At 45.0% G+C, this 12295-nt stretch overlaps 1 protein-coding gene across 2 annotated transcripts in view; it reads right to left on the bottom strand.

Moving 5' to 3' along the window:
• TAB2 (TGF-beta activated kinase 1 (MAP3K7) binding protein 2) overlaps positions 1-10133 on the bottom strand; it is a 58833-nt gene extending 48700 nt beyond the window's left edge. The window contains exon 1 of one of the 2 annotated variants that reach the window (XM_005008887.6): positions 9680-10133. The gene's annotated coding sequence lies outside the window, so the exon portion shown is untranslated. The remainder of the gene's footprint in view (positions 1-9679) is intronic. The other variant, XM_027454349.3, reaches the window with a different exon arrangement.
• Positions 10134-12295: the final 2162 nt, after the last annotated feature.

Raw genomic sequence — 12295 nt, 5'->3', positions numbered from 1 at the left:
ATGGGGAGTGGAAAAAACATTCGGCAGGGCTGCCACTGGCTCCGCAGCGCAGAAACACAAGCTACAGTTTGGCCTGGTCTTTTGGCCAGTTTCGACAGGAAGGAAGCCTGTAGCTCCATCAACTCTGCTAACACCATTAGGTGGTACTTGGACTTTCAGATACTCTCCGTCGCTGGGAATTTACTCGAAACTGAAGCCTGCAACAAAAATTTAATCAAAAGCAAAAGAATAAAAAAATCAAACAACAAAGAGGTGATGGCAAACTTCAGCACCTAAATAAGGCTCAAATGCTTGTGGTTCGGACAGCATTTTGTATGCAGGTGGACATTTACATTAACCTTTAGCTTCAGAAAGTTGTTCAGTATCTGCCAGCCCGAAATCTGCACACGCAGGCCATATTGGTAACTACCCCATGATGTTCCTAAGTCCACCCCAAACCTGCAACTTGAAGGAAGAACAGCTACACGCTGATTTTAATGCACTGATCTTCAGCTGAGGTTTCACATTCGCTAGTGCAGCTGAATAGCAGCCTGTAATTTAATAGGTTCACCAGTTTCCTCTCATAACCATTAGAGATTACAGAAGGCTCTAACTCAAACCCAGCTCAAGTAAGACTCCTCCGTAGTGTGCTGGTGAAACAGGACTGTATTTACAAAACATCTGTTTTGCTATCCCATCTTAACCACCTCTTTCCTCAAGCGTCAACAACATTGCATCCCTTTTCTAAGTGACTCTCCATCTCTCTCTCCCTCCATACTTCGCATACCTCACTGCGGTTAGGCTTAGCCATTTGCCACGCTTTCACCAGCTTCAGTGGGACCTGCACATCCTTCTACATTGCAACACCAGGCTACAGCATTTCCAGACTAAACGCTTTGGAAAAACTCAGCCGTTCTTACTGAGACAGAGGAGACTGCTAGGATTCTTACAGGCACCATCACTTACAGCCCAGTAATTAAAACATGCCTGTTTAAAGCCCTTGAGATTCTTTGCCTACCTTCAGATAACTCGAAAAGAAATTACCGCATCCATCTTTCGCCCACACAGGCCACTGGTGAAGATTTCCCTGTCAGAAGCCACTCGCCTGTTCTGTCGGTGGTCGGTTCAAGCAGTTCCTGTTCCGCTTTTTCCAATAGCTAACTTTTAACCTGTGTTATTTCTGTGATTCTGTTGGGGAGCATGCAAACAGCAGCACAGCCACAGGCTGGCAGAGGTGACTTCTTGAACTGACCTTGCTGCTTGGCTATCACCACTCCCAGGACTGCATTTTCATGAGAGGCTTTCTTCATCAGCAACACAAGCTTAAAGAACTCTTTATCCCTTCCTCCTTGCCTCAGCTGTGCAGAAAAAGTTATTTGTGGGATCAAACTACAAACCACATCAGTGAACTAAGGGGAAAGGACAGCAAATCCATGTGCTAGAACTGCTGACGCGAGAAACATCACCCTCAGCATGAAGTTGCAGGACACTGCTGAACTGATCTAGCGGCTCGCCAGCACCAAGGAGGGAGTCTCCTTCCACAAGACCACCTAAGAAATGTGAACAGCAATCCACTTTTTCTGCTTCGTTTTCTATCTCCCCGTTCATAGACTGACCTGGCTCACAGACAGCTGAAACCAAAGACCAGCCACTTGTGCCAGCGAAAGAAGTTTTCAGCCCTCGGTCACAGCAAGCTCTCAGAGCGGCCCAGATGCTTACAGCCATTTGCGTTCTTCCATTTATTTCTGTGAAGGTGCAGCCTCAGGGGCACTTTTACCTATACTCCACGAGTACTCATTTACACAGAAATACTGACAGGAGTTAGGGCACCCCGCTGGTGGCAGCCAAGGCGTATTTCACATCCATAAAACGCCTCACCCCAGTGAAGGAAGTTCTACCACCATTTTACCTGTGTAACTGCACTGTATCTCTGCAGACGTACAACTGCATTACAGAAGGATCTCACGCTTGCATGCATCCAAAATAATGCAAGTACATTGGTAGTGTTCACAGCCTCGACGAGACCTGTTTTCACCAAAAGCGTGAAGATAACAGATTAGCATATTGATATTTTCCCCCTCTGCAGTATGTGTATGAAAGCACTACTGGGAGAACTGATATTTTCCCTTCAGCCTGGAAACCACAGGGGTTTTCAACCCTTTGTAGAGGAAAAAGAAACAAATAATGGGTATTTTCTCTGAACCATGCTGCTCAACACATTACCTGCTTGAAACAAGAGGCTGGAGAAAACAGAAAATTCCCCAATCCAGAGGACAGTTGCTCTCGGGCTGCTTACAGTTTATTTTTTGATCTCTTTCACCAGATACTGTGGAAGAGGAACCCCAAAAGCAGTGTACTTCTTTAGGGCTGGGAAAGGAAGACTGAAATGTGCTTCTTGGGGAAGAGCTGCAACTAATTCTTTATCAACCCCTTTCATTCATACTTTCACGTTAAGTCCTAACTCAAACACAACTTAAGTTACATTGCTTAAAAAATGATTAGTTGTCAAATTTCTACTTGCATTCAACCCATTTAAGACAAAAGCTCTCTCATTCTGACTGGCCTCGAGTGCAGTACCACAAACGCACGCCACCATCACAACTGGAGCAGCCTTCCCAGCTCTGATGCACCTACCTCTGCCCTCAGCAGCCACCACCAAACCCAGGCTGGTGAAGTTCCCACTTAAGTAATTTCATAGCTTTTGCATGAATCATTCAGACAAATCTTAAAAGTCTTGTGTCAAAACAGCTACATGAATTACTGCTATTCAAGACAATGCTGCAGCAGGCAGGCAATTTTAACTTTTTTTTTCCTTTAAGATAGGCACTGCTTAAAATCACTGAAAAACTAGCAATAGGCATATAAGAAATGAAAGCTAACATGAACACTTTGCTAAACGTCTCTGTCTAATCCAATATATGTATCTTAGTAAACATTTTATTATTCATGGGACTGCAAACTCTTCTGGGACTGCCTTAATAAATATTTATATAGTGCTCTGCACAATAGAGCCTAATCCAAGTCAAGTTCTCCAGCCAATACCAAAGCATAAATAAAATACAATAATCTAGTATTGGCAATTATTCCAGCAACACAGTTTAAACTACAGTCTCAGACCAAAAAAATAAAAGTAAAAAAAACACTCATTTACCACAGACCTGACAAATACACTTTTTTTTTTTTTAAAGGGAGAACGAGGCACCATTTATTTAAAAAAAAATGAAGCAGCTTTTTCATAAGCAAACGTGAAATTTACTGCTTCCAGAATGAGCACCTTTCACTAAATCCATGTTACTAGTACGTATCAACCTAAAATGCCTTTTAAGCTCACTTTTGCTGAGCCCATGGAGATTCCCACTGCTGTTCACAACCGGCTTAAACCTGTTAGATTAAAGAAGGCTCTAACAAAAATAACCTACCATTCCCTTTCAAAAAAAAATGCTTTGTCCAACAAAGGGAAAGTAGCAATTTGAAGCAGATGAATGAATTGAAAGAAATCCAAGCACAGAGCTCATGACACTTTCTTTGTCTCCCAGGAAAGCCTGACCAGAGCAGGGGCAAACTTAGCAACAGATACTCTGAAGAGGAAACAGAATTGAAAAGGGAATGACAAGTGCTGAACTGTTTTCTGAAGAAGGAAGAGGAGTTTCCGAGAAGAACGGTTGGAACAGGTGAGGAAAAAATGCCAACAAAGTAAAAACAATCATAAACAAGAGGGCACCAGCATCTGAATTGTGAAGTATATACCATAGATTTGCAAAGGGAAAGGGAGATTGAAGAAAGGTTATGAACAAACAGATCTACTCTTTTCTAGGTCACCTACAACTATGACAGGATGGCAATAAAGAGGTGGCTAGAGGAGACTAATTCTGTGTTCTGCAAAATCTATGTCTGCAGAGACAGATTCTTAAAAAGTCAGGAAGAAAATTATCAACATTGCAAAGAGACAGAGTACCATAAAAATAGATAGATACCTAGCACAGCAAGGGTACGGACTTTCTGAAGGGTTTGAAGACAACCTGAATTGACAAAGGATGCAATTACATGCCACACTACACAACTTCATTTCTTTGAAGTGTGAGTTTTTTCCTACAGAGGTGAAACAGTTCATATTTTTTTCCACCTGAGGAAATCAGACTTAGGATTTCCGCAGGAAAAGTATTTTCTGTATTTCTAACCTTCAGTACAAAGCAGAAGCCCATTTTTTTTTCCTAAATATATGCAGGAAAATAGATGATGGAGGTATCCATGTATCTCGACGTACACGTTACTCACAGCTTCTGAAACATCAGATCCATAACAAGGACTAACGTCTGGTGGGGTGGCTAGGTATTGAAGTCTATATTATATATATTTTCCAGTTAGTTTACACCGCTGAAAAAGTAAAATATGCTGAAAACACAGTGATCAACAGATGAATTTATATTAAACAAAACCAAAACCACAACATATAACAAAATGCATTCTGAAGTTTGGTAACTTTTAGGAATTTTCCTAACAATTACTCCCTGGCCATATATTCACACTTGATCTTGGTCACCTACGAAAACAGCAAAGCCTCTTCTTGCCCAATAATTAAAGAACATACATCGCGGTAAATAGAATTGAAAGTTTGCTGTTAAGTGTGTTTCACCTGCCTGGCAGTGAGTTCTCATCCATTTCGGCTAGCATCATTTGTGCAACAGAGGTCTACCAGATAAATACCTATTTCAAGATTAAATGAACTAGATCAAAAATCTTCACTTGGAAGGGTAATAACAAGTAAATTATTTCAGACATTAAAACAATTTGATGCTACCATGGCTCATCATCACAGATGAACCTGTTAGACCCGGGAGCACATTAACTACACCGCTGCACGCGGCAGCCCACATAGGCGTGACTGAGTTACACTCACACTCAGCTAGTCAGGTCATTGGAAATGAGATGTAACAATGAAATAATGCTTTGGCTATCAAGTATTTTGAGAGCAACATGTATTTCTTATGCAGCTGAAGCAACTCCTCCCTCACGGACATTCTTGCCCCATGCTGCTGCAGGTGCGGATAAATGCAATCACAGCCCTGCAGTGAGCCAGACCTGCAGGCACAGAAGAGGTTTCATGCATGGAAGCACCGGCACCAGCAGACACCCAACAGGCACCTCAGCAGCGTGGCAGTCCACCTAGCTACCCTACGTCCCACACTTTTTCTCCCCCTTCAGTCTTCATCTTCTTAAGAACCCTTTGTAGCATCATTTTTGTTCAGTAAACCCAGGCTGGCAGCTGCTGCTCTCCAAGGAACTGTCCCACGAGCAGCAGGGCTAGCACAGCCTCATTCCCCACAGGTATGCGCTGCTCCAGCCGTGCTCCCAAGTCCCAAGGAATCACCTTCCACCCCTGTCCCAGATGCCCTTTAACTTGCCCCCTTTTTCCAAGCCCTACCCACAGCGTACCTAACTTCTCCTGCCCTCTAACTACCAGCTGAAAAGAGGAGTACTGCCCATCATATCTAGTTCTTGCCCCAAAGACAGCAGTTGGATGGCCAACTGGCATGCTCAACACAGGTAAACGCTACGGTCACACAAGACTTTCCCCCAAAGAGATCCTCTACTCAGTGAAGCCATCCATTTTAGGAAAGCTTGTTAAATAATATTAAAATGCAACATCTCTGAGATTAGCCTCTTGGCTAATTGTGTCTTCAATGAAGTTAGCCAATGAGCTCAAAATTTATTGAGGCACGGGATTAAAGAAAACATAATTGCTCAAGACTTGTGTCTTTAGAAAGACAAATTAAAGATGGAGATGCACTACACAAACAGAAGACCAAGGTGTCAAAGACCTGTCTGGAGCAACATTTTAACATCTCACACAATCCTCAAAAACACCAATTCTATTCAATTTTTAGGTCCACATGTAAAAACCTGTGAACAAACTGAAGTCCAACCTCTTCAAAGGTAACTATTTCTTTTAAAAAGTTACGCAGAAAATAAGTTAATCTCAGCATCTTATCCACGTGAGATCAGTTGATTCTGAATTTCCAAGTTCCAAAATTTATTTTCTACTAGGTATATTAAAGGTTTCTTAAACTGCACTTCCATGTTCCTTTTAATAACTATTTGCATCCTTTGACCATCTCAAACACATTTTCAAGGTGGTGTAAAAGTCTCAAATATTAAAAAAAGGCCTCTGCAAGTTTTGTGAAGACTGACAGCTACATAGAGAAGAGAACCTCAAATCAGAGCCTTCAACGACGGGAAAAAGCAGGCGGCGATCTGCCTGCACTGCCGGCAGCACCAGCATGCAGATAACACCAGATTTCATTAGATCTGACACAAGCTTAAATACTTAACACGCAACTACTAACTTTAGAAAATCATAAATATCTTGTAGTTTTGTCTTTTTCCTTTTTGGAAATTCTAGCAAGCCCAACCATATCATGACTAATGGGCGTACACTTCTTAAAAGTGTTTTCAAAAAAGTACATGCAACCTTCAGACATGCTAGTTTTTATTTTTTAAACCATTCCACATTGCTAAGTCAACACTTCTCTAAATATCAAAGGGAGCACAAGTTTTATATCCCTTCTGAAATGCTAGCAATTAAATAAAGGAAAAACTAGGTTCTGCTCATAGTACAACCAGGATGTGAATGAGTTTTAAACCACTCATCATTAAACACAGTGAAATTTGATCTTCATCTCTGTTCAGCATAGTAGAGAGCTATACATTTTCCATGCTGCCATAAAAACTGATTATACATCTATTATATTCTTAGCAAAATGCTTTAACGACTTTTTTTTTTTTTTTACTGAAGTTCTGCGGCCAGATATTGAACAAAACTATTCAGCACACTACCGTAGGTAATGCTCAACTTCTTGCCGCCAAAGATACCCAAGACACTCTAAAGATATTAACTGTTTAACTCCACCTTGGCTGCACCTACAACAACCAGATCATCTTTAGTGATGCCTTTCCTTCAATGACTGATGTGCTCCAGTTGTATCAGCATATCACATACACACAACACCAAACTCTCCACCAAACTCTCCACTTTAATTATGTGCAACTATTCCACTTGGCTTTACTAGAACCAGATTACTAATTGAGGAACACCAAACTCCAAAGGCAGCACAACACAAAGCTAGAAAGAATGCAGTAATTATCTGTGCACTCTTTGGAATACCTTGAGCTTGCTGATCAGTTCAATAAAAATAAATTCTTAATTCTAGAGTCATACAAAAACGATCTAAAAAGCCTTATGTCAGGGACAGCATTAATACTGTCACAGAGATTTTTCTGGTAGGCATTCTTAAGAGAAGGTGAAACTGAAACAACTCTTATACTGTAACCTCTAAGTGCAATTACCAGTTTATCAAAACTTTTATCCAACTGTGAAACCGATCGCTTTCTCGCTCTCCCAGCTGCATGTATGTATGTGGAATCCAATCAAGACCAGTTTGCTAATCAGGGTTCCAGATGTTTTAGAGCATCCACCAGCATTTTTCCTGTTTGAAATACAGAGTATATACTTTTAGAGTTGAGATAACCTACTATGCAATTGAGGAGGAAAAAAAATGCAAAACTCGAATCATTGTACACATTGGTGGAAAAAAGTTAACTTTTGCTTCAATCATTTAAATATTTGAGTTTTGAGTATAGCTTTAAAAAATCCAGTTCTGAATCACTGGAATTTTTGTTCTATTTCCTGTAAAAGCACCAACAGCAACATCATTCGGCATTCCGCTTGCAACAGTTCAGAAAAGATCAGCCTGATCCCTCAGTCCTAAATTTACAGTCACTTCATAAACTCGAGGTCACATCTGACCAACTTATTTCTTCCACTGTTTCCAACCAAGGAGATCGCAGTCAGAGGGAGGAACTTGCAATAGGATGAAGAGCAATCTAGTTTTATGTTTCAAAGTACTTACTCCCAAAGAAAGTTTGCCAAAAGCACTTTAAGCTCCCTAGCAAAAAAAATATAAGTTTGCTGAAAATAATCTCTTCAACAGATGACAGGTTTAATTCTATAATGCTTAAAAAGCATACCAGTTATTCATAAAACTAAAGACCATTATGAAACAACACAACCTCAGCCCTCAAAGCAATGCAACAGTGAGAAAAACTACTGCTTTCTTTCATCCTGTCACTGGATGAGAAGGTTTGACCAGGACACCATCATAGGAAGAGTGCCCATTTTCAAGAAATCTATATTCGTACCAACAAACTTAAAGGAAGAACCCATTTGACTTCTCTTGATGTTTGGACGAAAAAGGTTTACATTTCAGAAAGATTTTGAGAGCTGGTATGCGTGAGGGCAGCATATCAGGAAGATGGCACTGCCCACACAGATAATGGTATGGAGGACGCTTTATCAAACATCTCTCAGTCGCAACACCTCCTCCAACAGCTCCACCCACTCCCTTCTGCAGGCTCTCCTGCAAAGCAGCAAGAGGAGCAATGACCCAGGTCCTTCCAGCTCTTAACTGACAGCTCAGTGATCCTTCTGCTACAACCCCAGTCAAGGTACAATCTGCAAACGAGCCTTTATAAGTCCAACAGATGAGTAACTTCAATGAGCTCAGAAGTGACTGAAGCTTTCTGTTAAACTGAGGGCAGAACTTACTGAAGCCGATGACATACAGGTCTCCTAATCTGTCAGGGGAACTTCCCTCTTGCCAAGAGACATAGACAAGATAAGAACTGTGAGTTTTGACAAAACCTAATTACAACAATACAGATAGAGAACAAAATCGAAATATTTAGATGAAATGCAAATGCCTAGCTATCTGCTAAGTCACTGGCTAAACCGAAAATTATTCTTGATTTCAGCAAATCATGGCCATGCTATTGCCATAGGGCCACTAACTCACCTTACTGTAGTGCACACGCTGTACAATTTTAGTGTCTATGGTTATAATGGAAAATAGTTGCAGCAGTTGAAGAGAAAGACTTTTCGTGTTTATCTTTCCGATACCTATATAGGTCAGAGCACTGAAAATTCGGTGCTCAGCACTCTATCAATGAAAAAAGCGGTTCCTGAATTTCAACCGGTGTCAATACCTTAAACTTAAGGTGATGAGAGAAGCACGCCTGAAACCCTCTCCTTGCAAGGAGGTGTTTTTTGGGATTACTTTCCTTTTATAAAGCCCTGCACTTGGTGCCACTAGGATGGAAGTGCCTGCAGGTCCTGGGCACAGCGCAGGGCCCGCCGTGCTGCCCAGTCCAGGACAAAGCACACGAGGCCTGGCCTGCAGCAGCTCAGGGCACCGTGCAGGGCTCGGGCTTTCCCAGCCAGCCTCCCAATGAATGAGACAAAGCCCCACACACCTCCCCACCGCGCTCCCACCTCCCTCAGGGGGCCAAACCCGATAGAGAAGGCCACCAAACCCCACCGCCGGCTACACCCAGCCCCTGCCCGCCCCGCACCCCGGCCCCACACAGGCTATATATGGCCTCGGCGCCGGGCAGCCCCCGCCGGGCAGCCCCCGGCACCGCACCTCGGCCCCAAATGGCGGAGCCGCGCCCGGCGGCCGCACACCTGTCACCTGCCGGGCCCCGGGGGGGCAGCGGGGCCGGGAGCGGCGGAGCAGGAGGCTGCGGGGCCGCCCCGAGGCCTCCCCCTGCCCCCGGCCCCCGCCCCTCCGCCAGGCCCCGGGATGGGAGCGGGGCAGCCCGGCCCCGGGAGCCGCCGCCAGGCCCGCCTGGGCGGGGGGAGCCTTACCCTGCTGCTGCCGCCTCGCCTCCGCCTTCCTCCTCCTCCTCCTCCTCCTCCTCCTCCGCCGCCGCCACTACCGCCACCAGCGCCGCCGCCCGGCAGGGGGGACCCCGCCGCCCCGAGCCGCTCCGCAGCCTCCCGCCGCCGCCGTCCCGCTCCGGGGGGGAAGGAGGAGGAGGAGGAGGAGAAGGAGGAGGAGGAGGGAGAGCAGCGGGGTCCGTGCTGCTGCTGCCGCGGCGGGCGGGACTAGCGGGGCGGCCGGGCTGCGGCTGGCTGCTGGCTGCTGGCTGGCTGGCTGCTGGGTGGCTGCGGCGCCGCCGCCGCCGTCCTCCTGCTGGCACCGCCGCGGCTCCTCCGCTCCGCTCCGCGTCGCGCCCGGCCCGTCCCGGCCCCCCCTCCCCTTCCCGTCCCTTCCTTCCCGTCCCTTCCCTTCCCCCGCGGCTGCTGCGCTCCGAATCAAAATAGTGTCACAACATGGCGGCGGCCGCACGGCATCGCGAGAGCCGGCCCGGGGGCTAACGGGAGCGGCGGCGGGAGGAGGAGCAGCAGCGAGGAGGAGGAGGAGGAGGAGGAGGAAGGGGGCGGGGGACGTGGGTGCGGGGCTCTGCCCGCCCGCCCCTGTGCCGCCCCCTCCCCTCTACACCTCTTGTCCCCCCCCGTGCCGTGCCCGCCAAAGTTGTGTTAAAAAACAACACCGCACACACACACACACACACACACACACACACATAAAACACCGCCGTGTCTCGGAGCTGTTGCGCTGGGAGCGGGTTTCTGTCAGAAATGCCGGTGCTGTCCCTGGATGCCGTCGTGCTTCACGCAGGGTGCCTGATTGCCATCGCTGCGCACATCATCGCTCACCAAAATCCTCTTTCCGAAATGCCAAATCGGCAAGAGCATCTCAGTATGGAGGCTGGCAAAGCCCTCCGTGCCCAGCCCAAAGCCCTCCTCCGTGCCCAGCTCGGTGGTCACCAGCACCCACAGAAGGGACCCGTGACCTGGCCAGGAGCCCCACCAGCCTTTGAACACAAGGCCATGTAGGTCCTCATGCTGAATTCAGAAAGGATCAAATCCTTCCTCTGACAGAAATATAGGCATCCTTCATTTTAGTGGGACATTCAAGTCGGTCCTTACATTTCATCTTATAACAACTTCCAAAAGAGTTTCTAGAATCATCCCAATTCGCAGTTGTTTCTTGTGTTGGAGGAGTGTTACGTCCCACCACTGACTCTGCCCCGCTCTTGCTTTATTTCCTTTCTTCCTGCTGCCTTGGTCTCTTCGTCCCCGCAGCTCTTAGCAGGTGCTGACCCATGCAGTCCAGCAGCGGACAGTCTGTACGTTCGTTCTTGCATAATCCCAGTCAGCAAAGTACAGCTAGAAACAGAAATGCTGTAAAATGAATCTTCACCACTGGTAGCAGAATGAAACTCTACGACTCTCAGCTTTCAGACGTGACTATACAACTAGAAACTATACGACTATATGACTTTCAGATTTCCCTGTACAACAGTGGTACTGTGCAGAAATCGGTTAAGAGAAACTTTTTTGTCCCCAACCTTAATTCTCAAAGGTACCAGAGGTTTCCAGTGCCTTCCAGCATATGAAAGGAACCACAAAACTGCTAGGCCGTAGTCATTCTAAAACCCTGAAAAGTTGCAATATCCTTCACGGTGGTGTGATGAGAGAGCTCTAGTTTCTTCACAGGACATTAGCTGAGAGATTGGCCAATTGACACTTGTGACATAAAATTGCATGAACTAACAAAAAACAAACATGCATTAGACAGGAATTAAATTATTTGTGACATAATTTAGGCTAAGTGTTCTGTTACAAGAAACGAAGTTCTCTGACATCACAACAATGGATATTTTCAGAAACGGTTAAAACATGTTTTCCAAATGAAAGCACTAACTTGTAAAAAAAAACAACCCTCTGAACCACACTCAAATTGTCAAACAGAGTAAGCAATAGCAGAGACGAGTTTTGTTTGGAGTAGGCAGGGAAGAGAGAAAACACAACACCAACGTGCCTGATAGTGAGAAGGGAAAAAAAAGGGAAAAAAAGGAAGACATTTTTTTCCCTCATCTAAAATATAGAAATATAGGCGTGCATGTACATTCCAGTAAGAATTAGTCATTTTCATATGCTGCAACAGAGAAGTTTGCAGTTGGAAGGGAAAAAAAAGGAAAAAAAATGAAGACATTTTTTTCCCCCATCTAAAATATAGAAATATAGGCGTGCATATACATTCCAGTAAGAATTAGTCATTTTCATATGCTGCAACAGAGAAGTTTGCAGTTCTTCTGCACATCAGCAGTATGGCACATGAAGTGCATGCGCCCAAAGTTTATTACCAAGCCTGTCTTGAGTCAAGATTATAGAGGGTGGAGAATCTGCTGGAATTTGTTTATTAATTGTAAATAAAACAGTATCTGCCCCAAAACAGCCAGAAAGGAAGGTAGTCTCTTGCAAAAATGGGCACTGGGGCATCGAGAAAGAAGACACAACGGAAACATCAGATCACAGAGAGCCATACCTGGCTTGGTCCACTGTAATTGTGCAGATGAATTAATCAAATCTTCTTCTTTTGAAACCTGTGCTGTAGACAATTCATGATTACCC

This window comes from Anas platyrhynchos, chromosome 3 (assembly GCF_047663525.1).
Source record: "Anas platyrhynchos isolate ZD024472 breed Pekin duck chromosome 3, IASCAAS_PekinDuck_T2T, whole genome shotgun sequence".
NCBI classification, from domain to species: Eukaryota; Metazoa; Chordata; class Aves; order Anseriformes; family Anatidae; genus Anas; species Anas platyrhynchos.
The sequence above is the reverse complement of the archived record's forward strand: the minus strand, read 5'-3'. Positions and strand labels throughout refer to the sequence as shown.